Raw genomic sequence first — 25,333 nt, 5'->3', positions numbered from 1 at the left:
TTGGAAGAGTATCTTCTCTATTTTGAAAATAAAATTGGGAATTACTTTTTGATAGTGGTATTTTTATGTTCAGTTTTAAGTAAGAATAGTGAGAAGGGGAAAAAATTAGTGATTTGATACACATACACACACACACACACACACACATATACACACACACAAATGAGGCTTTGTGGAAGCCTATTAAACAAAGTTTATTGTCCATAATTGGTGATTTGTTGTGACAGAATGTGGCACGATTAATAACAAATAAATGTCAATAAATCCTTAATTGAGCCATATGCCCTATTTACTTGGGTAATCATTTTCTTTTGTTTTTATCTTCCCAACAGTCAGCTAAAAAAAGAACTAGGATCCACTGTGAAGCCACATATTTTGTGGGTATAATTTATAAAGTGACTTTTCTTTTGGCTGGTGGAGTGGCTCTTGCTATGAGTTTTAATCTGAAAGAAAATTTATTTGGTTCTATTTTCATTAGAGAACAGTTTCTTGGGTTTTTTTCTTCTTCCCCCCCCCCCCACTCCCATTATCTTGCCAAGTGATAGTTACAAGAAGTGATAGCAGAAATAAGCTTACCAGTTTCAAGTCAATATTTAAATATAGTTACTTTGGAGTTTTCTCTAGGACAACTGGAAGAGGCTCATCAAGTGTCTAATGTAGCATTCTGCCATCAAATCCTTCACTTTTCTCCTTTGGAGAGAGACAGTGGGAAGAGGAGTAAGGATTCTTCTCCTTTCCTGTACAAACGAAAACGCAAGAGTGAATATCTGTGTCCAGGGAGTATACACTGGATAGTATATACTAGCTAACCTTGGAAGATAAAGACTGGATGCATTTCTCCTGAGAACAAACCTCTTTTCTACATTTTTAGCTTAGGTTTGGTTTGTGACGTTCCTCCCTCTTCATACATGACACTTAAGTGCTAACCCTACAATTGTGTGCCCATTCCTTGCTCCCAGAATATTAGTTAACAAAATTAATATAAATATTTTAAACAAAATATTTATAAACAAAATAAATAGATATTTTAATCTATTCAGTATTTACTTGTATTTTCCTTTTAGCACTCTGAGTACCACAAATATTTAGATTAGCTAGCTGTAAATGTTCTTTGAATCAAAACTTGTGCCAACTCTAACAAAACAAAATATTCTCCTAGAAAGGAAAAAAAATGCAACTAATAAATTATACTTATGAGTTACATCTATTACAATCAATATTTTTTTTATTTGGGGTTTTTCTTCCTCCATGATTTTGTGTATGGAAAACAAGTATTAGGATCCCACAGGTTGCTGCTAACTCAACAAATGTGTAAACTGACATTTAAACTCTGAGAAGAATTTGGTGTTTAACTCCTTCAGGTCCCTTGGAAAAATCCTAGTGTACTATATAGTACTTTGGAAACAGTAGTTTAACATTTACTGCTGTTTCTTCCTTCTCCTTGACCTTTTCCTTCTTCCTCTTCTTCTTCCTCTTCCTTCTTCTCCATTCTCTCTCCCTCTCTTTTTTTTTTGTTGTTGTTTTAATTGGGACACAGAAACAGTACATTTTATTGGCACACTTATGCATTAAATAGCCTGACAGTACGGATTTAATTCATTTTTAATCTCATGGCATAGGAAATATATTTCTGTGCTGTATCACAATTGAATCAATAAAGTTATTTTAGCACAGTTTCCACGTTTGCTTAAAATTAATGCTAAGCCAAAGAAGGTAGTTCCTAATTAGGATAAAAATATAATGCAGAATAATACAATTGTGCATTACGGTATTGGCTGCGGAAGTGTAAATAGGTATAGATTGTCAATATATTATTAAACTATTGATGCATCTTACTTAAGCAATTCACATTAATGTTATATCTCATTTTGTATTTCTGTATGGAACAACATCTTAATATTCTTATTAATGAACATTTACACAGAACCGTAAATGCCTTTAAAAGTATATTGTTGCTGTGGTTTTGAAAGATATTTCTATAGCCCTCTCGAAATAAAGGCAGAATTTGTTCTAATGTGTCACAAGCGGCTTATAAACAAAATAATTCAAAATGAAGAACAATTTTTTTCACAAGAGGTGCATGATAGAGATACTAATGGCAAGAGGAAATATTTATTTAGAGATCTATTCTAAGGATTGACCTTTCTGGGTAAGTGGAAAGGAGAAATGAGCTGATGAATGGAGACAAAGGTATTTCTAGGAACATAGAACAATGCTATGAAGGGCAAAACCAAGAACAGGAAAAGAAAATGAAATATTTGGAAAATGCTTAAGAAAAGCGTAGGAAGAAATTGATTAGAGATGCAAGTCAAGTACAGTCCATACACAGAATATAGGTGATAACGAAGAACTCTGTTTCAGAGAGGAGGAAGAGTTTTGGGAAGTTAGGGAGAGATTCAAAAGTGGATTTTATGATTTGAGTGCTGGAATACAAGATTCATTCAATAATAACCTTTTGAGAAGGGAATAAATTAGATTTGGCAAAGTCGTTTAACTTAAAAAACACATATATTGAGAAATCTATTCGAAGTCTAGGTGGCTCATAGGCAAGAGCAGCTTTAGGCACATGAATTTTCTATAGCAACTAATGAAGAAGAAAGTGGTGCAATCATCTCCCTCAGATTTCTCTAGTTCAAATAAGGAAGCTCTCATTCATGTCCAGATTAAAAAGGGTCAGCTCTTGGCACAGGTTTAGAGCAAGGCTGAAGCAGGACTGACTTTGAGGTGAGATGCATTAATTGTTTATTAATAATATCATAAAGAAATGTAAAAGTAAACCAACTTTATTACAGCCCTTTTCTGATTGATTTGTGTTTGCAGAGATTTCAGTCACTAGAGGAAAAGGACTCTTGTGATTATAAACTTAGCATGTTATAAACCTATTTCCAATCAATAGAAAGTAGTACGCAATGTAATTTGTTCAACAGTTTTGCCATGTTTTCATGATCTCCTTTCAGTTTCTGACTAGTTGATTTGCTATGTGTTTCTATGCCCCAGTATTTCACTTGGGTTGGAGCAAACTCAGTAATGGTTTGCTGCTTGCATGACAGATGCATTTTGATACTTGTTATATTCCCTGGATGAATTGCATTTATTTCTCTGTGTGGATATGATGCTACTTTCTAACATATAATTTATAGATGTCTTCAGAGATTTTTGAACAGTATCAATTTTGCTCCCTTGCAGATGGAGCCAACAAAGTCCATAGCATTTCAATACATGCTGGTTGTTTATTGATCAGTTATATAAACTTTCATGTCATAACTCAGCATAATACGCTGCATTTTTAAGTGCATGACTGCCATTAAGGGCAATGAGTCATTCAGGTGAAATCCTATGCAATAATTTAAAAATGGGTCTTTTAGATATTATATCTGGTATTTACATATGTAGTGTTTACCATAATGCCTGGTTTAAAATAAGAGGGTGAGTCTCGCATTCACTATAATGTTCTTTGAAATCCCTGAATGAAAGACTACAGGAGTACAACATACCAGACATTCATCTTCTAAGGCAATGTTATATGTTGTATCTACAAGTATGTGTGATAAAATGAGAGTTTTGGAAGCTGGAAATCATTGTTCAGTTACTAGTGTATTAGTAGGTAATTCAGGAAACCAGGTGAAATCTTTCTCCTGACACAGAAATTGCTTGTGAACTTAGACAAATTACTGAAGTCAGATTTTACAAAAGCATGGAATTCTCATACTTACTATTTTTAAAATTTGTTTATTTTTTTTTACATTAGCTCTCCCTGTGCTCTAGGGGAATAAAACCACTCATAATGTAAACACAAAAGTTGTGAGGTGCTCCACTAATAGTGTACTGGTTATGCGTGAAAGTTTTAGATTAATAATACACTGATAGTATTCAGTGCAGGTTTTTAATTTTGTACCTTACTGGAGGATGTGAGTGGCATCCTTTCTCTTCTAACAACTTATATTTTGTTATAAGTTGTAGGGAAAGGAATAGGTTGTCAAGTTTGGGGAAACTGGATCAAATGCCTTAAAATAAAATTCAAAATACCACGGAACAGCAAATAAGAATCCAGACCCTGATCAATACAGAGAGAAGGAAGGAAAGAGGAGCATGAGACTGAAAATACATGGTGACAGCAAATGCTTGTGGCAAACCAGGAAAGAGATTTGCCCAATGCTTCGGGGTCAAGAGACTAACTTTAAACAACAGTTGAAATTTGGTGTGTTTTGAGTGTTCAAGAAAAGGTGCAAGTCTCAGAATAAACAGTGGATTTTGTCTTCTCAGAATGCAGGACAAAGTCAATTATTTCATAAAATGTTTTTTGTGTTTCATTTTAGAATGATGGGAAAATCAGCACGGGCATGGAAGTTTTGAATATCATGAGGTCTGTGTCCACTGTTACAATGGAAGACAATTTTTTTTTTCTTTATTTGTATTTATTTTCATGATTCTGGAGAAAAGTAGCTATCATGGAATAAGTGGGAACTAAGATCAAGACTAACAAGTTTTTAACTTGGTTGGTTTTATTTCCTGACATAAGATTTAGTCAAGCAAATAGAAACATTTTTTTGTTAAATGTCTCTCATAGTATGGCAGAAATTAAGCAGCCAAAATTATAGATAGAATATTTTGCTGGGTTGGTTGAAGTAATCTAGCCTAAGATTGCAGTCACTCATGGTTTCAAGTTCTCTGGAGGGAACGAGGAAGAAGGTGCCCGTTGTTTGGCTGCTGCTCAGATGAAAGAACAGAAATAGAACTGCAGAGCAGCCCAGGGGTATTTTAAAGTGTCTGAGTTTCAGTTGGTAGTTATTTTATCCATGATGTATTCTATGAATTGGTTGCTAGTTATTTTTGTTTTACATTAATAGTTTGATTACGACGCTTTAAACAGTTTAGGGTTGGTGAGATGAGAGAGTCCTTATCCCTTCTTACCCAGTTTCAGCAATTATATTGAACTTCAGGAGATTTATCAGGTTTCTGCTGTAGGAAAGCGTTCTTAGAAAAGCCAGACCTCTAAAATTCATTGACTTCTTGTCCAAAGTTTTTCTTTTAATGTGATAAACCTAGATGTTTGACTTTTACTTATAATGAAATCTCACATGAGAACTTTATGACAACAACTAGTCTTTTTTATTGCAGTTCAAAAGACTTCACATTGATTTACATCAAGAAGAGAGAGACCTAAGCTACAGAGTTTTATTAGGTTTCATCATACAGTTTTTGAAATCTGGTGGAAAAAGAAAGAAAGAAAAAAATGCATTAAAACACTTAAAATTATTTTGGAACATTTGCTCTTTGTGCAGTTTATGATGCTGTTTTCTGCATGTGCATATACATATGTCTGAGTGTATACATGTACATATACTTACAGTGTTTGTTACTGCTGTGCAGTTGGCAGGCTATAGAAGAAAGTAATTTTTACCTCAGATAAGTACTCATCTTTAGAACAGGTAATCCTAGCACTATTCTTTATGTGGTTTGTGCATTTGTGCTGTGACTATAGCATATTAAATGTAAGGCCCTAAATAACCTTCAGTGATGTAAGATGTTAAACGTTTAGGAACTAACTCTCCAAAAGCAGTGCCAGTTAAACACAAAATATCCTGAGGACACGTTGTTCTTTATCCATTATTATTCTCAGATATTACTGTCTTTTAACTATTAGCAATGCTCAACAGTCTGACAAATGTTTCCCCTTTCCAGTTAAATTGAAGGCAATAATTCATATTACTCAAATCAATATTTAATTATTAGTTACGCAGTGTTTTCTGGATTGCTGGATGATAAATTTCTAAATCAGATTTTGAAGGCAGATTTGGGKGTTATGTATGTATCGTCTGCCTTTTTTGTTTTGCTTTTGTTTTTGGAAAGATGAAATCTTCTAATGTGTCAAGCATTAGTATTAGCAAGATCCTAAGCCTTAAACCATGCATTCAAATATCTGTGATTTAAAGTTTTCACACATGAAACTGGTAATTGACTTTACTTACCCAGAACCACCTTTTTCTTACACAAATTTGGCATTTACTCCTTGAAATAAGATCAGAAATAAGATGTCAGAATTCATCCCGATGTTGATGAATTTTTGTGCCCAATTTATCTCTGCATCAAAACATACTACAAATGTAAACACTAAACAATGGACTTAATAGATATATCGATTACTGTTGTTTCCAACATTATTTGTTTTGAGCAATTTTGTAAAATATTGTAAATAGATTTTTAAAATGCAGTGTATCATTACATCTTTAGTATTGCAGAGAAATTTGGTATCATGTAAATAAATGAAGCCAGTTTTGCCTCGGATTCTAGTTTACACATTAGTCATCCTCTTTGATTTATCACCGTTTTCAGAAAAATGTATTATGACATGTTTACTGGGATGTCTCAGTGTTGATTCAGGGGATCCACACCCTGATTATGAGCTGTTATATTTTATTGCTCTGAAGATTTTTATATTGCATATTATCAAATGCTAGCTTATGTTGAAATATTACTTCTTTCATTTCCATTTTTAATTTCAGTTATTGATACTCTGATGAATAATAGGAGTGAACATTACCCTTTGACTGGTTTGTTTTAAAATGCAGCCCTCTAATTTCACAATCTACCTTCAGCAAGCCCTACCATGAGCAAAAGTTTGGACCGGGTGACTTCTGAAGGTCCCTTCCAACCTAAATTATTCTGTGATTCTAATCTTTTCAGTGGACAGATAGTTGCCAAAATCCTTAGGGAATTTAATCCTGCAGGCAAGCCTACCAGCAAAAGTAGGGCAAATAGATTACACTTACAGGAATAGTTCATCTAGTTCATATATGAGATCACTTACTTTCACTTCTAGATTTTTTTCCAAATTCTGTGGAATAAGGTATTTTAATTCATAAATACAAGAAAAATCTTTGACTGCTAGTAGCCATCTTTAACATCTTTAAACAATCTTTAGATGTGTAGCATTTATAATTCCATTGTCTAATGTATTTGTCAGAAGACTCAGGCTCCAAAATCTGATATTTCTTTGCAGTAATTGTATTCATGATTGTGAAGATAAGCTTGAAAACATGAGCTAATATACGTATTTATATGCATGTATGCATGAACTTTTTTCTCAATACTTTTTGAGATTTGCAGCAGAAGTTTCCTGGTTCAAACCTTCAATTTTTGTTGTGATGCTTAATTTTGTGTATAGTTTCTCTCACTGTTTTTCATTTTTATTTAAACAAAGGGATTAGAATAGCTCCTATATTATGCTAGACTATTTCTTAATTGATATTGAGGGTTTGAAATTTACCATTTTCTTCATGTACCATTATAAAATAAAGTCTGTTGGAAGTTTTGATGGTCACTCAAATTTTCTTGACAAATAATACTTATATAATGAGTGTAGAGGTCATAATGTGTGAGGTGCAGTGCTATATAAATGCCTACTATTATTTTTTATTACTGAATAATTTACAATTCCCTTGTCAGTCAATGACTCGTGTATGAACATTTCTGTATACCAGTCAAAGCAGATCTTTTCTTTCACAGAAAAAATAAGTCATCATTGCATTACAATATTCTCTGACAAACAGCATTATCATGAGATAATTGATTGTGCAGGGGAATTACAAATGTACCAGCACCACCAAGGTCATCTAACCCTCACCAATGTCAGTTACCTTGTGATAAAGAGTGCTTTGTTCAGAAATATTGCTATTGCAAAATGGTTTAATAGTGATACAAAGAGGATGTTCAGAATTTGGAAAAGCTCTATTTTGAGAGACAGTTGCTACCCAGAGGCAAAAATCCTCCTGACAGTGTAACAGGTTAGCTATACACTATGAATGATAAAGATGCTGATGGCCAAAATTTAAGTATCCTGTACCAAGTTCATGCAGTTTGCAAAAATGATTCTTTTTAAACAATTTGGATTTATTAAGAGCTGAAGGCATATACCAAGGTGCTCTATATGCAGGACACATGTTTAAGCTTTCTAAACTTCAAATATTGAAATTCAGGATGTTAATCATTGCAATAAGATTTTAATGACACTTCAGAGGTTGAAATAGTTTTGTGTAACTGGCAAAATTTCTTTAGCCTCTGAGTAGAAAAAGTGCTTTAAGCATATTGTAACAGCAATTCAAGCTGGGGCAGATTCATCATTCTGTGTTTATAGCAACAGAGAGCTTGATGATTGATTTTAATTGTATCATCAACATAGCAAGAGAAAGGGAAAGAGTTATATCTAGGACAAACTATGTGAAAAAGCATATTTCACAGAAAGCTAGATGAAAGGTGCGCCAATTGTTTCTTTATTGAAGAAGCCATTTGTCTGCATTCCCTATACTTACACTCCCAGACTAGATGTGAATTTAAAAGAATATTGTTATATTTAACTAATACTGCTGCTGCAATTAATATTTCTTTAGCAGATGTCTGATTAATGTAAAAAGACATTTTATTTCTACTGCATTAACATCAGAAGTTACTACAGTAGAGTTTTAGACTGGTAGATGTTACTTTTATAGTTATTCCATATAATGCAATAGCTACTTCAGCAGTTTAAGTTGACTGTTTATACGTATTTGTTATTGTCCTCATTTATGTACTTAATGCTCCTACATTGATCTTGTGTGCCTAGCAATTATTCATTTTCATAGATAGACTTTCAGACTGAGTTCTGAACGTATGTTTTAGAGCATGCATCTTTCAGACTCTTTAAAGGTCTGAAAATGGTAATCTGCATAAAAAGCCATATTACTCTTGACCAAAAAAGTTAGTGCAACTTCATAGAGGACATGGAAGAAAATGTGTGCCTTGTAATGTTGCAGCATACGGGCAGCATTAGCTATTGTTGCTAGGGTGATCTCTAGGCCCATCCTGTGGTGGGATTTCTGCCTTACGTGTCTCCTGTGCCATGGAGAATGCCTTAGCATGATGTGCCAAGTGACAGCTTGATGTTGGGCTTGTCTAAAAACTGCTTAGACAGCTTACAAAATCAAAACTCTCTAAGAACTGCAGTTCTCCTTGGAATGGTTGAATAATTACAGATTTTTTTGGTTTGCCTTTTTTTTTTTAAATGACATTTCTGAAAGCTTTTTCTCATTGTAGAAAAAGTTATGAATAAACAGGTCAAGACAAGACAGTAAGAAAGTTATCAGACTGAAGTTAAGCAAGGCCTACAAGGTGTAAACTGCACACCTGTTTGCCCATTCTCTGGTTTAAATTATTTGCAGTTTTGTTTATAAAAACTCCTTAAGGAGTTAGTTCTTTTCCTTAGGACTATTAGAACTATATTTAAAGAAAGTCCTTAACAGCACACAACTTCATTTTTTTTTTTTTTAAACAGAGATTTGGCAAAAACATGGCAAAAAGTGGTCTTGGAGTTAAGACCTCTCTGCTGTGGAATGGTTTCTAACAGTAGCTGTGTTAGTAACATGCAGCCAGTTAGCAATGGTAAATGAGCAGTCACAATCTCCGAGTTACAGCAGTTGTGGTTACCAGTTTTGGAGAGCCTCTCTCTGTCACTTCATTTTTCTAGTTGTGTTACCATCCTTTTCTTCCTTGTGCTACTTTTTATGAAACTTATCTTCTGTGAAAAAGTTCATTTCATCATACCCATCTAGTTCATTTGCTGTAGCTTGAAATGATTGATTTTACACGTACAATGTTTTAATTAGTGAAACATTGGGAATTGGGACTAAGAACAGAAATGTGAAGTTCTGGGTACTTTGTTCTGGAGCATGACTAGATCATTGGATTTCTAGTAATATTTTGAAAATGTACTGCTCACTAAAAACTGTAGCATACTTACTAACATTAAGCAATTTTCAGAGATTTTACATGTACTTATTTATTTTAACAACTCAAATTCTGTACTGGAGAGGGATTACACAACATATGGAGAACTGAAGCACAGAAGGATGAAAAGACTCCTGTATGATCAAGGACAAATGTAGGCTACATTTGAATACCAGACTGTCTTCATCCCTAAGAGAATATGGGACGTGTTATTTTTATTCCTTACAACAAGAATTGTTCTCTATTTGTTATTATTTCCAGCTAAGCACTGTGCTGCCAACTTTGCTRTGATATTTTTATGGTTTACTTTTAAGTCATCTGTAGTTGGTCACTGCCGCAGAAAAGATTTCATATTACCTGAACATCTAGTGCTCTTAATGGTAGCAAGGGAAGATAGAAGCACAATCTAAAAGTGGGAGTGGGCAAGTTGTGAACTATGCTGATGCCACTTGAGGAGAGAGTTCATGATGCAGAGGCCTTTTCATAGGGCTAAAAATTTCCTTAGGCTCTCTCAGAAAATTAGCTTGGAGTGCTGTTGTTCCTACCTTTTTCTTTATTTGTATTGGTAATGCACAGAACTAAGTCATCTATTGGTTTGGTATAGTTTAGATAGGATTCTTCTTCAGATTGTTAGATTTAATACTGCGTTTTTTTTCAAAGAGAAGCCAAAGTAGYATTCTTATTGACATTTTTTTGATAAGCATATAAGGGGTGAATTCCAATTCAGGCCATGGGTTAGGCTTTTTACATGATCTTGGGAATATGAAAGGGTGACTTTGTGATGTGCTGGAAGAGTCACAATGGCTAAAGGAATTAAGTATAATGAGAATCAAATGTCAGATGGTAACTTGAGTTTGGAGTGAATGTGATTGGAGTTGAGGTATCATTTCACTAACAGGACCTAGTTAATGTTTGAGGGACAAATTGACTTTTTTATTTCTTGTCGTCTTTAATTTACTTTTTAAATGCTATTTTTCTTCATGTATTGCTCTTGCACAGTTACAGAGCTGTACCAATCAGATTGAATTGCCTCTTCTTATTTCTCAAATTTTAATCATAATAGAAAACTGAGAATATTCAGGTAGCTAATTATAGTAATCCCTCTTGATATTACYTGAGGTTTATTTATTTTTGTTCTCTTGTCAGGTTCAGTTTTGTTCTTTTGGCTATTCATCCTCCTCTCAGTAATTATTAGGATAATTGAACCAAAATGGTTCATTTTATCCAGCCTAATGAATATAGGTTTTTCGTTACTTTCACATAGCTTCATTGTGGGCTTTAYGGTTTTGGGGGGAGGAAGAGGGTTGAGGTCAGGGGCAGGGAAACTCAGTTGTGTTGCATCAGGACTAATATAGGGATGACTTTGTAAACTTAATGCTGGGGAGTCACAATCTCCTTACCACTTATYCTGATATGGTAGGGAGCATGTCTACCAGGTCTGTATCCACTGAACAGGACAATGTTTTTTGGTCCATTGAGCCTGTAGCCAGTTCTGCATCTTCTCACCTTTAAAAAGGAGGATACGGGAGATCTAGGACTTCAGTTTGCCCATCTGAGCTGCTACCTGCAAGCTGATGCCAGCTGTGTGTTTTTTCACTGTCCAGGCCATGCTTTCTATTGAACCCAAGCACTTCAGATCTGTTTTTCAGTATTAGGTTGCTTAATGGTTTTTTAGCTTGTTGTTTCCTGGTTTACAGATAAACTTCTTGCTGTCTTATACCCTTATTATTTGCTTGCTTTCAATTTTCTCCAAAACCTTTATTTACTCTTGGAAAATGTTCCTTAGATATTAGTTTACCTGTTATTTTCCTTTACAGTCAGTACAGATATATCATACCCTTAAAAATTTCCACATTTTAACCTTCTGTTATTTTAATTTGATTTGATTATCCTGAATATCATAATTCTTTTATAAGACATGTCCTATTCTTGTCTTGTGCTCCTCATATACCAGCTTTCCTATAAGATAATTCTTCAGAGGATTTTCTGCCTAGTTACCACACATGTTGACTCATTTATAGTCATGGAAGTGCTCAACACTAGTTATTTCAAACACTGAGAGAGCTAAATAAGTGTCTGAAAGATGACCCAATAAAATATCTGTCTTTATRTATTGTGACATACTGAAGTAGAATTTAGTCCCACAATATTTTATGATTACATAGCACTTTTGATTTCAGAGTACTTTGCACATTTTATTTAGACAGTTCGATGGGAATGCCACCATTCTCATTGCCCTTGTGCTGCAAAGGCTTTAAAGTGAAGAAGGCTTTCCGCAGCAACTAACAGAAAACAGTGTTGCTTTTGTCCTCATTATTGCTAAACCTTGGGTAAAGAATCAACATTCTGAGAGGAGTTTGTAGCACAGTAATTCTTCCTCTTCATCATCTCCCAAAGATGGAGAGAAATCATAGAAAATTGTGCACCTTGACTGAAGCTGCCTATAAAGGAGGTCCACCTCAAGACTGAGAAGTCTCATAGCAGCTAGCAGGTAGGCGAAGTTCATGCTATGCCAACCACATAATCGTGTGGACCACTCTTACCAATGCCAGCTCAGTATCAGTTTTGTGGAATCAAAACCTCTGCAATTCTTACGGGACAACAGGCTTTTTCCTACCAAACCTCCTTGTACACAGGCAATATTACTAAAATTGTGATTAAAAGTCTGAACTAGTCTCATACTGGGACCATCTCACTAAATCATGAGGTTTTTTTAGAAGATTATATTTTGACTATTTTTTTAGTAATTTCTTCTCTCTTAAACTCTTTCCCCATCCTTAGTGTGGCAATTGATGTTAGTTGCTCACTGAAATTTATTTTCATCTCTTTGGGTCTTCAAGAGTTTTCAAAATGTATATCTCTGCCCCCTACCCAGCAATTAACTCTCCTTGCTCTTTAGTCCTGCGATTCTCCCCCAAAAGCTCAGCTCTCCTCACAAGTTCTTTTCCCCCGTCCCCATCCGCTTCATCTTCACTTCACCTTTCATAGATTCCTTCCCTTCTGTTTYACTTTGGAGATTTGCTACACCAGTGTCTTTTCTCCTTATCATGCTGGATTTTGATAATCAGTGTGAGCCAGGTAATTGCTCATGTACTGCACTTTAAGGTCTCAACATTATTGCTGAGTTAGACTTACAGTTTCCCAGTAGCAGAAGTCACAAARGCAGTAAATCAAGACCTGTGTATTTCTGCATTACTGTCCTCTGACTCCTTGATCCACCATGTTTGTCTAAAGCTCTCTTTTATGGAGAAAAAATAAGTCTGGCTCCATTTATTTAGACTGTTTCTGCTTTCAAACAGATTGGGGCTATGAATGATTTTCTTTTCAGTAACAGAAATCTTTTGATATCATTCAGCAAGACTTAAGCCTGTATTGTGAATTTACTTTTTCCTTGGTCTYTCTCTGCAAGCTGGAGTAAACCAGATTAATTTAACCTACCACTTTATTGCATCTTCTGATAGGCCACCCTACTTCATTGCTCTGTGGAGAATCAGAGGCTCCCACTGCAAACCTGTCACTTGGCCATTCACTCGGCATTTTTCACTAAGCTCATTGTAACAGGAGAAGCTGCCTAAACACAGGATAACTCATAGCCTTGAGAGGAGTCTTTTGCACACAAAGTATTTTTGAACAAGAAAAGCCTCTCAAAGTAGACTAGTCCTACTTATTTTTTCTCTTACTGTTTCATTATCTTCCCTTTTTCATTATCTTTCATTACCAACATTAACCTTCCCTTTTTTGGAGACCAGCTGCACTGGGGTGGGGGCGGGGAGGCTTTAAAATGGTTGTAGCCTGTCTCATAAGAACAAGCATTAGAAACGTTTTTCAAAACTTGAGAAGATCTCATCATTCAGAAGTAYAAACCAGAGGATTGTTTTTCTTATAGGCTGTTTTGCAGGAGAACTAATGTATCCATTGTGTGTATTTTCTATTATGTTACAGTGAGAAACATCAGTTTTTCCTAATTTTTCCTTTTCTGTAAACAGGAGTAGAAATTCATCTCATAAAGCATGGTCACACTGATGTTTACCCCATCTATCCCAGAAAGGGAAGCTCCTTTTTAAAAATGTTTGCTAGATAATTGATGTTGTGTTTTAGGAGAATGAACACCAGGCAAATAAAAAAAGAAAAAAAAAAAGAGAGAAAACAGAGTAAATTATTTTTCAGATATCTTCAAAGTTTGCTCCCAAAATTACTATTATTTTGCCAATATATTTAATTTCAGTGAATGTGGGAAATGTTTTTTAAGATCAAATCAAGCAATCTGTTCTGTAATATATATATCCAAAAATATTAAGCTATTCTAAGCAAAGATTATTTTCACAAATGAAATGTGAGTTATGTGGAATTAATAGCCTTCATCCCACGCAAACTCGGTCAGGCCTTAATCTACCTTTCTCCGTATCAGTTGCCCAGTGAGCAGGAGGAAAAAAAATAAGTCAAAAGCAAATCTGACATGCAGACAAAGGTAACATCATTTAGACCATTTTAGCTGATTCAGAGAATATGAGAACCTGTTTTCTGAGTTGAAATCTGCCGTCAGTGAAATAAAAATGCTAGGTGAACATGAATTGCAGTTACATTCCCAGAACTGTCAGGTCATGTATAACAGACAGTCCTTCCAGCTATGTGGTTCACAGGGAGTGGGAAAGTATTTTTCTGACTTTGCAGGACAGAGGTCAGCATAGATCCTCCTTCAACTTAAATGACAATGGATAATGAAAATGTACTGATTCAGAAATCCTTAAGGCTAGTAAGAAAATTAAACATTTTCTTTTCTCCTGAGCAAGTTTCACTCCAGACAGACTTAGTTCTAAAGGTCATGAAAAATGAGTCTCAGTTTCCCTTGTCTCCCTTCTGTCCTCTGTGTCAGCATATTTCTGCCTATTTAAGAAAAATGAATCTGAATGTGCTGGTCTCTGTACTTTCTTTTTTTTTCTTTAGGTTATCTTTTAAATATTTTTTGAGAATATTTGTAGTTCAAACAATAGGACAATTTGTCCTTTCTTAATGTATTTGCAAATTAAACACATAATTAGTCTATGAGTTTACTGTAAGTAAGGCCCTTTATATTTGGAAACAGATAAAGATTTCATGTTGGATTGCCTTTGGATTCCTGTGAGAATTTCTAGTAAATTTTAAATATATACTGTAAATAGGAAAATCATTGGGTTTTGTGTGTAATGTAGTCTGGTTAATGGGCTCAATTCTTCAGTCTGTTTGGGTCTCTCTGTTCTGTACGAGGCCTCCTGAATCAGCATGAAAACAGCAGGAGTTACTGCTAGAAGATACTGCTCCAGAATACTGCTTCTTTGTGGAAAGCAACATTTCTTCCTATTCCAGCCATCCCTTGATACTGCTGAAAAGGAAGTAGTATGCAAAATATTTTGCAGATGTTGGAGGTAATGTAGTGGAGCACTCCTTACTGGAATGAAGCTCATTCATAATCTAAAATTTCTCATATCCTTCCTATTGCAAAGGCAAAGTGAAAGAGTTGCAGGCTTTGGGTTAGGCTTATTGAGCATCGAAAGGAATAGAAATGAATTGGCAAGTAATATTAAGACAATGGTAATGCTTCCCTTTATTACAGAAGTTACAAGGATAGCCATAACTATTCACATTAACTTGAAATGTAGCTGGATTCTGTATATTTTAGGTGTAGAATTTTAATTCATGCAGCTTCCAAAAAGCAGCATGTAGGAGTTTACTTATCTGTACTATAAATTTTTCCACAGATAGCATTTAAGACAAGATATAATGAATAGACAGGTCTTCCTATGCAATGTATATCAATTGATGAAAACACTTTCTGTGTACTGAAGCTTCCTGTGACACACATGGATGACTAACTTATCTTTTTCTGTCATTCTGTAAGTGATATATACTGAAAAATATTAATGAGGAGTTCAGATTTCTTTAGGAAATGACTAAAATTAACCCCACTGTATGATGCATTTTAAAGGTAGAAAAATAGCAGTCTTTGAGAGAGGAAAAAGTATATTTTCACGTATTTTAATTACGGAATGATGCTATGATCAGTATGTTATGAGGTGATGAGATTCTCTGAGTAACAATTCATAACATAACAGCAAAATGCAATAACATGCATTACGTTGAAGTTCATATGCCTGCATATAATTGACACCTAATTAACACTCTTTTCCCTTATGCATCTCAGTTCAGAGTTTCGCACATTTTATATCAGGATAAATTGCCCAAAATAATTTTTTATGCCTCCATCTATCTATAATTAATTTCTCATATATTTMATTTTGCTAGTATGACATTGCTTTAATGTGGCATTTAACATTATCTAAAAGATCTGTTTTATTTGCATTAGAGAAATAGCATTTTCTGTATATGAACTTTTACTTTTTTTTTTTTTCACAATAGCTTAAGTGTTAAAGCTTGAAAGGATTTAGAAAGCTGCAGTGAATGTGTTAAGACTGTTAATGAAGCCTCTGAATCTAAGGACAAAATTAGCTCTCACACCCACACTGCACAAAGTACAGAAACTGTCTGATAGAATTGCATCATGACTTTTACCTGGGGACACTGGTATTATATTCACTTGAAATGATGAAATTGAGAAGACAGATGTCCCTAAAGGATATTTTAAGGAGCATGTACCTATGTAAATTGCTTGAAAAAATCACTGAAATTTGAATGAGACCTATGTAAAAATGTTTATTGGGTATAAACTACAGATTATACATTCTATCCGGTAACATTTTTTTTTAAGAACATACAAGAATATACCTCTGATACAGAATAACCTGAGAAACAGAAAGAGTGCAAAGGAAATTCTGGAAACAAGGCAAGGGCTGTGAACAACTTGATTTCATTAGAGAGAAGGATAAGTTTGCGTATGAGTTTCTGATTGCTCAGAATCAAGTGCTGGAGAAAAAATAGTAACAATAAAAAGAGATTGTTTATTTCCCCTATCTGAGTGAGTGGGAAAGATGTATGTGGCTGTAGTCACAGAGAATAAGACTCTCCATGATCCAGAAGGTCCTGTTCTTGCCTCGCAGCCCACACAAGTTCCTCCTTGCAGGTGTAGCGCAGTGATCAGGCCCAGCAGGTCCGTGAAGAACAAGCCTAGGAGGACTGCCATTCTTCTGGCATCATTCCACTAGACCCCTGCTGATGATTTTATCTATTCATTTAAAGTGCCTGTCTTTATGAATGATTGTGAGGACTGAATAGCACTTGGCACTATTCAGCAAGGTAGGCTTCAAGTAGGATACTTCCTCCACTACAGGAGGAAGAGAGAATAGAGGGAGCAGGAAGGGAAGAATAAAATAGGATTCACAAAGAATAATGAAATTAAAATATTCTGGATAGGAATGCATAATGGGAAACATATCCAGATGCAAATGGCTACAACTGATAGTTGGTATAGAACAGCAAAATAATATTAGTAAATACAACAGTCAAAAATATTACAGTTGCAAATGTATTTGAACTGTGTGCACTTCTGCAATATTTTAAATGATTTTGCTTCATCCACTTTACCTGGAAATAGAAAAATTCATCTGAAAATCAGATGTTTACCTGTGGTTCCCTTTGTCCAGCAGAAGCTCACAAATTAGCAGAAGACATAAAACAGATTTTTTCTTTTTTTTAATAGAGAAGTGACAAGAATGGGAGTCTTAGGCAGGCAGTAATCCAAAAAATCCTCAGTAGACATGGAGAATAAGGATATCGGAGTGAATGGCATCCCTGTTTAAGAATGCTTATGCCTTTTCAGACAGGTGTGCAGGACAAACACTTCACAAAAGTAAACAAGGATTGAGCTTGAAATCTCTAGCCTCTAGGACAAACTTCTCAAGATAAAGTATAATTTCTTCTTAGTGGGCTACCAAGTGGGCTGATGACTAAAAGGCAGCATGCCATAAAGAAGTGTTTAGTTATCTCACCATAGTCTATGTTGACTACAATAACAAAGAACTAAACCTTTCCATATTTTGTCTATGAACTTCTATTCTTATCTTTTTAATTTGATTGTGCTTCCACAGTAYGATGCAGCAGGGAAAAACTCACTGGCTACTTCCTCCTTCCAGAGGAGGAAAACTTTTTTTTTTAAATCAAAAAGTAGGAGATGTATTCCATGTACATCATTCTGTTATAATTCCTATAGAGAGCGATAGTAGGTTGACCATATAAAACATGTGTGTCAGCCCATGAAGTACCAAATATGTTTTAAACATGTAGGGGAGAAAGTTTGATAATCATCTGGCACCTCTGTCTTTATCAGCCTCTATAAATTTCTCTCTAATGTGTATTGTCCTGTATAACTTCATAGAAGATATGGTTTACACTAAATGTCGAATTAGCTCCCCAGTTCACTCCCAGGCTTTGGCCCCTGATTTCCCATTTTTCATGAATGTTAGCTCATTTCCAAGCTCTCTTTTGGAATGAACCAACTGGCAGGCTCCAAACCCAATGCAAATAAAGTTTCTGCTGATCATTCTTGCCAGGGACCGCTCCCAAGAGGTTTTATGGATAAAACTCTACCAGCCTCAGCTTTCTCTGTCATAGGCAATTCTCCAACATTGTTTTAGCAGCTTTGGCACCTTCAGTCATCCCCATGACCACTTACACCCTGGGGCATGCATCACATGCCCTCYGTGCCATGCTGTAAGAACACCAATCTGGCAAAGCCCTCATAGTAAATACTTGGGAATATGGAGGGAGAAAAAGCATATAAAATATACTCTGGGGTAACAAGGACATAAGAATGAAAGTGCTGTGTAGTGAGGACACAAACCGTCTTCTCAGGAGGTGCAATGTGGATGCAGCTACCCCGTACTATTTAGGACTTGTGGTCAGGGATCACTCCCTTGAGCAGATGTATTTAGCAGAGTTGAGTCTCTACCATTTCCTTTCCTGGAAGTTCAGGCATCATTCCCTTTAGTCTGATCAAATATATCTTTTCCTCTTGCCACTGTTAAGGGATTGTTTCTAGCCTGAATTTGTCTAGGATTAGCTTTCATTTTTTTATGTCTTTCTGTGTGTTCCTTCATCAAATATATTCTCTCCCTATTGGTTTTTTAGAGAACTGTGATCAAGATAACTTTTCCACTTTAGAATGAATGTTATTAAAACTCTGTAGTCTGTCATTGTAAAATGGAGTTTTTAGACCTCAATGATTCTTGTAGCCGTTTTTAGAACACTTTTTAAAAATGAAAAAGTTTGGAACTACTGGATGCTAGGTATTTGCATTCAGCAAAAATTTAGAGTGGTTTGTAGCATATACTAATGTAAAAACATCAGACTAAGAAGTTATTTTGGAAAAAAAATAGAAATCAGGAGTTCAGTTGTTTGTGTGAAAATATTAAAGTTCATCATATTCTGAAGAAATTGAGAAATTTCTACACTATGGTATCATCAGTATTTTTTTAGATGAAGATCAGTACCACATAAAAGTAATAAAAAGGTGAAGTAAACCAAAAAGTTTGAGATTCGTGTTACAGGTAAGGGTTAAGACACATATTTCAGGGGAAAAAATCCTAGGCCTACTACCAAATATGAAAGATTAGTTGCCTGAGATACTGAAATTAATTTTAAGTGTGACTCTTTAATGAGAAATTTAGGGAAGAACATTAATAATTAGGCAACAAATAAGTTGAAATCTTCTAAAATAACTATTGTTAAAAACAATAAATAGAAAACTTGAAATGCTTTAAGTATACATACAGTTCCCATATGACAGTCATATGTACGTATTCCCTGTCTTTACTATTTATTCAACAGTTGCTCTAGAATATAACTTTTGGCATTCACTTTTGTCTTCTCTATGACAAAAGCCTGGACAGCAATTACATTGGAAACAGATTGATTTGATCTTAAGCACATTTCTATAAAATAAAACTACAGTATCCTAGCTCATCATGTTAAAAAAAAAAAGCCCACACAACATATACTTAAATTCTATAAATGGACATAACAATTCATTTAAAGATAAACCTATGTTTACTTTTTGAGTAGGGTATAAGGATATATTCCTTACAGTTTGTTAGTCAACAGATCAGTACTTAAAACGGCTGTCTGTACTACAGCGTTGTCTATTACTCTTGAAATACCACAGGCTATGAAAGAGATCTAAAATACTGAGACGAAAGCAGAGGAAAGTACAAAAATCAAATGTGATACCTAACAAGATATGATACAAGAAATACTTAGGATACAATTGTCAGTGAGTTTGCCAAACAAAGCATGCYATTTTGATTGATTAAAAAACAAAACAAAAAACTGGGGGAGGAGGGGAGAACAGTGGGGGAAAGGACTCAATGTAGTAATTTTGTTTTTTAGTAAAAGCTTTGCCATTGCGTCCCTAAGCCTTACTTGCAAAATTAATTCAAATTGGCTTGGATAAGAACACTGTCATGCAGATTAAAAACTGGCTGAAAGACTACAAACAAAGGGTGCCTTGAGGGTACCACAGGGATCACTGCTAGAACCAGTCATTTTTAACATCTTTATTAATGATCTGGGAGAGTGTCGAAAACATGCTCATAAAATTAACTTGTGATACAAAATTATGTAGGGATAGAAAAGGTTAAGAAAGATGATACAAGGGCTATAGAGAGATTAGAAACAGCACCAGAAGTACCGTAATAAGATTCAAATTCAAGAAAATGCAGCTCAGATCTTGTGATGAGAATTGGAAAGCAGATAATATACTTAAAGGGAAAAACTTGAAAGCAACTATGCAGAAAAAGACTTAAAGTAGGAGTGATAGTAAACAGCAAATTGAACATGTGTGTCAGCCATGCAAGAGGGCAGCAAAAGAGGACAAAGAAAATCAGAGCAGGCTCTGGTCTAGTCATAGATTCAGGGGGTGATGAGCTTTTATGACTGTGGACTTGACATTCAGCAAGTAAGTTAGAACTCTTCAAGCTTGATAGGGCAGGCTGCAGGCAACTGGTACAGCGGTGAACAGTCCTACAAGGATAGATTAGTTGGCAATGGGATTTCTTTCTTCTTCCTAATTTCTTTGGTTGTAATGTGGTGATCGAAATGCCACATCTCTYACATGTTGCAGCTATTAAATATGATCATTTAAGCTAATACTCAGTAGGGCCATATTGCTAAATTATTATTTCTAAAGTACCAACCAACAGCAAATATCTGGCAGAATCTTAAATAATGAATCAAATCTATTAAATTATGAGAATATAGTAGTATTTGAGTACTTCTGGGAGTGAAACCAATTTAGTGCACATACAGCAGCAAACAAACATCTTCAGATTTCAAAAATTTGATAACTCTGTAAGTGAAATATAAACACTTTCTGTATCTGAATAAGAAATGCTGACTGAGCCATGGTTGCATGATACGTTTACTGCTAAATTCTTAAAGAAGATTATTTTTTAAAGCTATCAGAATAATAAAATTTTAAGAAAAACAGTYGACTGCTTTTTGAAATCTCAGTATGTAGTGTACAAAAATGTAAGTCTTTTTAATTATATTAAAAACAAGCTCACCCCCCCCAACTGTATTAGTCTAAAGAGGTAATTTTCTTCCTATCTATTTACAGTATCTGTCTAAAGTCTGTGTTTAGATCTTGGAAAAATAACCTAATATTTTGGAGGCTCAAGTGTTATTTAAGAGCGTAAATGATTATAATTGCATTCACAATATGACTTGACTAATAACTTATTGCATTTGAGATTTTAATTTTGATTTAAATGAATTTTTCCTCTTTTCAGCTGGAATAGTCATATGAAGATGGCAGCTCTTTGTCTAAGAGGCAAAGCTAAAAAGGCTAACTTAAAAAAATGCAATGTGTTTTTTGTTTTCTTTATAAGCAATGGATTACAATTTTCTTTCTGTCCAGCTGACTTTTAAGAGTTGTAACAACAAGAAACTGTAAATTAAAGCACCAGTTTTCTAATAGTGGTTCACAGTGTTTTTCCAGATCTGTCAGCTGAGGAGGGGCAAGACTTGTGGAGAAAACAATTTAAGTAGCCTTAAAAAAAAGGTGGGAGTGGAAGGGCATGTAATGCCTCTAAATTAGCATTTTGGTTTAAATCAGGAGTGAACTGTAAAGTGGATATTCTGATAATCCCCATTTACTGTGTTTTGATTCACATCATGGAGCAGTCATGGACCAACTGAACTGGATTCCTTTCAGATGAAGAGAAACCAGATAGGCTCCAGGAACATCCCTGATGAGCTCCAGCTGCTTGTGGACCATCCACCTATGGGACCAGATTAGATCAAGTCCAAAATAAGACCTTCTGAAATGTGTAAAATGGGGACATCAGGTTGTCTTAGCCAGCTGTTTATTCTGCTCCTGTTGACCCACATTACTTGTTGTTCTGAACGTAGCCATACAGCTCATGTTGGAAAAGCATTTATGTTGAATCTGAGGCCATGCATTCAATGAGCTTTTCTGAAGAGTCAATGATAGCCTGTGCAGCATCCTCTGCATTAATTGTTTGTGAAACCAAAGGTGAATTATATTGGAAATTGATCTGGCTGAACAGTAACTGTTATTTTATCTTAAACCAGTTTATGTAGCAATATTGTTAGATGTGAAAAGTTGTCTGAAAGAAAGTGTGTCCCAGTGTGGCTCCACTGTTTAAATGAGAAAGTGCTGAAAATCTGTCCTTCATCTCTGGTGGGATCAATACAAGTAGCATCCATCATCCATAGTGGTATTTTGGGGGTGGGGGATGTAGTGGTAAGGACACTTTGTTAYGGACACACTTCCATGAAAAAGTTAACTGAAACTAGAGAAGAAAATTCTGGGCAAAAAGCCTTTGTATCCCATCTTCTATTAAATTCTAAAGATTAAATAGACACCAGTTGTTAAGTTGTGTTGGTTGTAATTCCAGTAATCTGTTTAGTATGCTGCTGAAACATGGGTCTGTCTGAGTGCTCTCTATCAATAACAAAGGTTCAGTTGTTTCATTTGCCTAAAGGTTTGCGCCAGCTTTAGTCAGCACATTGAAATCTACATTTTGAGTGCTTTTTTGAAATACTTGTTAAATAAATTTTTGCCTTCTGATGATTAAGATAACATTGTACAGTCTCAGACTGCAATAAAATACACTGGATTCTATTTGTGATTAAATAAATGCAAATCTGCATTTTTTCCCCTTTAGCCTCAAACTGTGAGACTACTTAGTTTATGGAAATATTTATTCCACTATAGTATTGACATTAATAATAAAAAGCTGGGTTTGAAATTAGACTTTGATCAGAAAATGAAGTTCTGTTTAAGCATTCTTTATGTATGTAATAGTATTATAGATTTACAATATTTGAGGGAACAAATGTAATATGTATCTTAATTTAGTGAAGACAAGTATATCTTTGATACACCTGTAAATATAAACAAATTGAGTCCATTAAGTAGGGTTTACAAGCAATTAAAACTTGCAAGGTCACTTGCAAAGTTTTGTAACTTTTTAATCTTTTAAAGGTTTTAAAATATTAACTGTCTAATCCTTTCACCATGTTAGTGGGAAAAGGAGCAGGTGCATTCACACCACTGAACTCCAGGCTGCTAAGACTAGGCCGTACTGTGGGACGCAGGAGCACTTGCCTGACTGTGCAGCTAAGTGTGTGCCCTAGAGAGGTCCTGGCTCCCGGTCAGGATGAGGCTTGGGCACACTTCATTCTCCCTCTTTCTTCTCCTCTGTTTTCTGCATGTCATAGCTTTCACGAGAAGAAAACACAGCCTCGTGGATGGGAATGAAGGCATAGCTCACCCCGTAGGCCCCCACAGACTGTTCCTGCCCTGCAGTCTCAGTGCAGCATAAGGTCAAAGACTTTCTCAAGCTTTCACAACTTTCCTGCTTCTGTTCAAAAGGCCCCTGTTTTGCACCCCCTGCTCAGTTGCCCTGTGTGTAGCCGGTTGCAGGTAAAAGAGGCTGCGCTTTCTAGCCAGCTAACAGAAGGGAGGCTGTTCCCATTTCACAGGTCGGGAAATTTATCAAAATGTTCAAGAAGAAAGATCATAACAAGAGATCTGCTTGGTAGAAGCAATTACTGCGCTTTATGAAAGGTTGTATGTTGCATACATTTATTGACAAACCGTGAAAGTATGAACTGCTAGGAATGAAAAGCCACTTGGCACAATCAATTACATAGATACTTGTTTCATTCATTGTTATTGCTCTTTATAGTTCTACCAGTTATTTACTGAAGTTTGTTAATTAGTCCATTCTTCTCCACTTCCAGTGGTAAAATCTTCTAAAGACTTTCTATAAAGCTTTCATTTCAAGGCATAAGCTGAAAACTAATAAGTTGCAGTGTTCAGATGCTCTTCAGAAAACTCCCAGTAGTGATGTAGTACAGAGTTGCACAAGTTGAAGCATCTAATTTTGCATCTAATTCACAAAGAAATAAGCCAAACAGTAGTGGTTAATTGCCAGGAGAACTGGTGGCAATATATGATGACATGGTAGCTAACATTCCAGATAAAAGGAAACAGAGCAAGCACAAGGCTAGCAGCTCTTGAAGGGAATATGGATGACCCAGTTTACTGCTAGAAGAGAAACCATTTGTTTTCTCTTTGCCCTGCAAAGGGGTAAGGACTTGCAGTTGTGAGTTGGGTTTTTGAGTTTTATATATGTGAAAATCTTATCTTGTGCTCCCTTTTGACATGGGATAAAATTAGGCCTCAAAAAGGGGAACAGAAAAAAACATTAAAATAGCTGTTTTAGCTGAAAGTGATAACAGAATGTACTGCACTCGTCGTTGCTGTTGGTAATGTAAAGACTTATCCTGTAGATACAACAGCGCTAGGATGGTTTTGTTTTTAGGTAATGTCTATGATTTATCCATTGTATGCAAAATATGTTGTTACTTTCAAAAAGTCTTTTTTGTTGTTGTTTTATAGCAGTTACTCATTTATTACAGTTGAAGGAACTGTGTAGCATAAAAATGGTTCATATTGCATGATTGAATTGGCTATAATTAGCAATTTACCACACATTGTTCAAAAGGGACTGAATAATTTTAGCTAAGATTATTGTTCATGGGATGAGAATCCTGCACAAATTGCTTTCCCCAAACAAAAATTGGTAATCAGTTTTAAATATCTAAAACAAATTTTATGAGATTATGTAATGTTGTGCTCGCTGTATTATAAGGAAGAAAACAACGCCTTGTTTAAATGGCTATAGGATATTTGAATGTTAATGAAAGACTGTGCTGAATTTTATTATGCAGTAGTTGAGAGCTTAAAGTGTAATAGCTGTATTTCAAAATAGCAATTAGCATACCAACCAAAAATGAAGGTTACATTTTAGAAAGAAATTAAGCTCCCTAAAAATTTGAACTTACCTTGTATTTGGACTACTCAGGCACTGATTTCCTGGGGAAGGACTGGGAATTTTCTGTGATAGTCTCTAACCTGTAGCTTGTGCTCACCACATCCTGGGGCACCTCAGTGCAGGATGCTGGCCCGGAGAGCCTCCGCGAAGGGGCTAGACACAGGTCTGGCCTGCATTTTGTCCAGCTGAAAGAGGAGAAAGCTGTGCTGGTGCAGGGTTTAGGGCTCCCAAACGGGAGAAGAACAAAAGCAACAAAAGGTGTTAAATATTCCTAGGCCTGA

General features: G+C 35.3%; 1 protein-coding gene across 1 annotated transcript in view; it reads left to right on the top strand.

Annotated features, from left to right (window-relative positions):
• CADM2 (cell adhesion molecule 2) overlaps window positions 1-25,333 on the top strand; it is a 702,128-nt gene that overhangs the window by 162,308 nt on the left and 514,487 nt on the right. The window lies entirely within an intron of this gene.

The sequence above is a fragment of the Apteryx rowi genome, unplaced genomic scaffold (genome assembly GCF_003343035.1).
Source record: "Apteryx rowi isolate R43461 unplaced genomic scaffold, aptRow1 scaffold_60, whole genome shotgun sequence".
NCBI classification, from domain to species: domain Eukaryota; kingdom Metazoa; phylum Chordata; class Aves; order Apterygiformes; family Apterygidae; genus Apteryx; species Apteryx rowi.
This window is presented reverse-complemented; position numbering and strand designations above follow the sequence as displayed.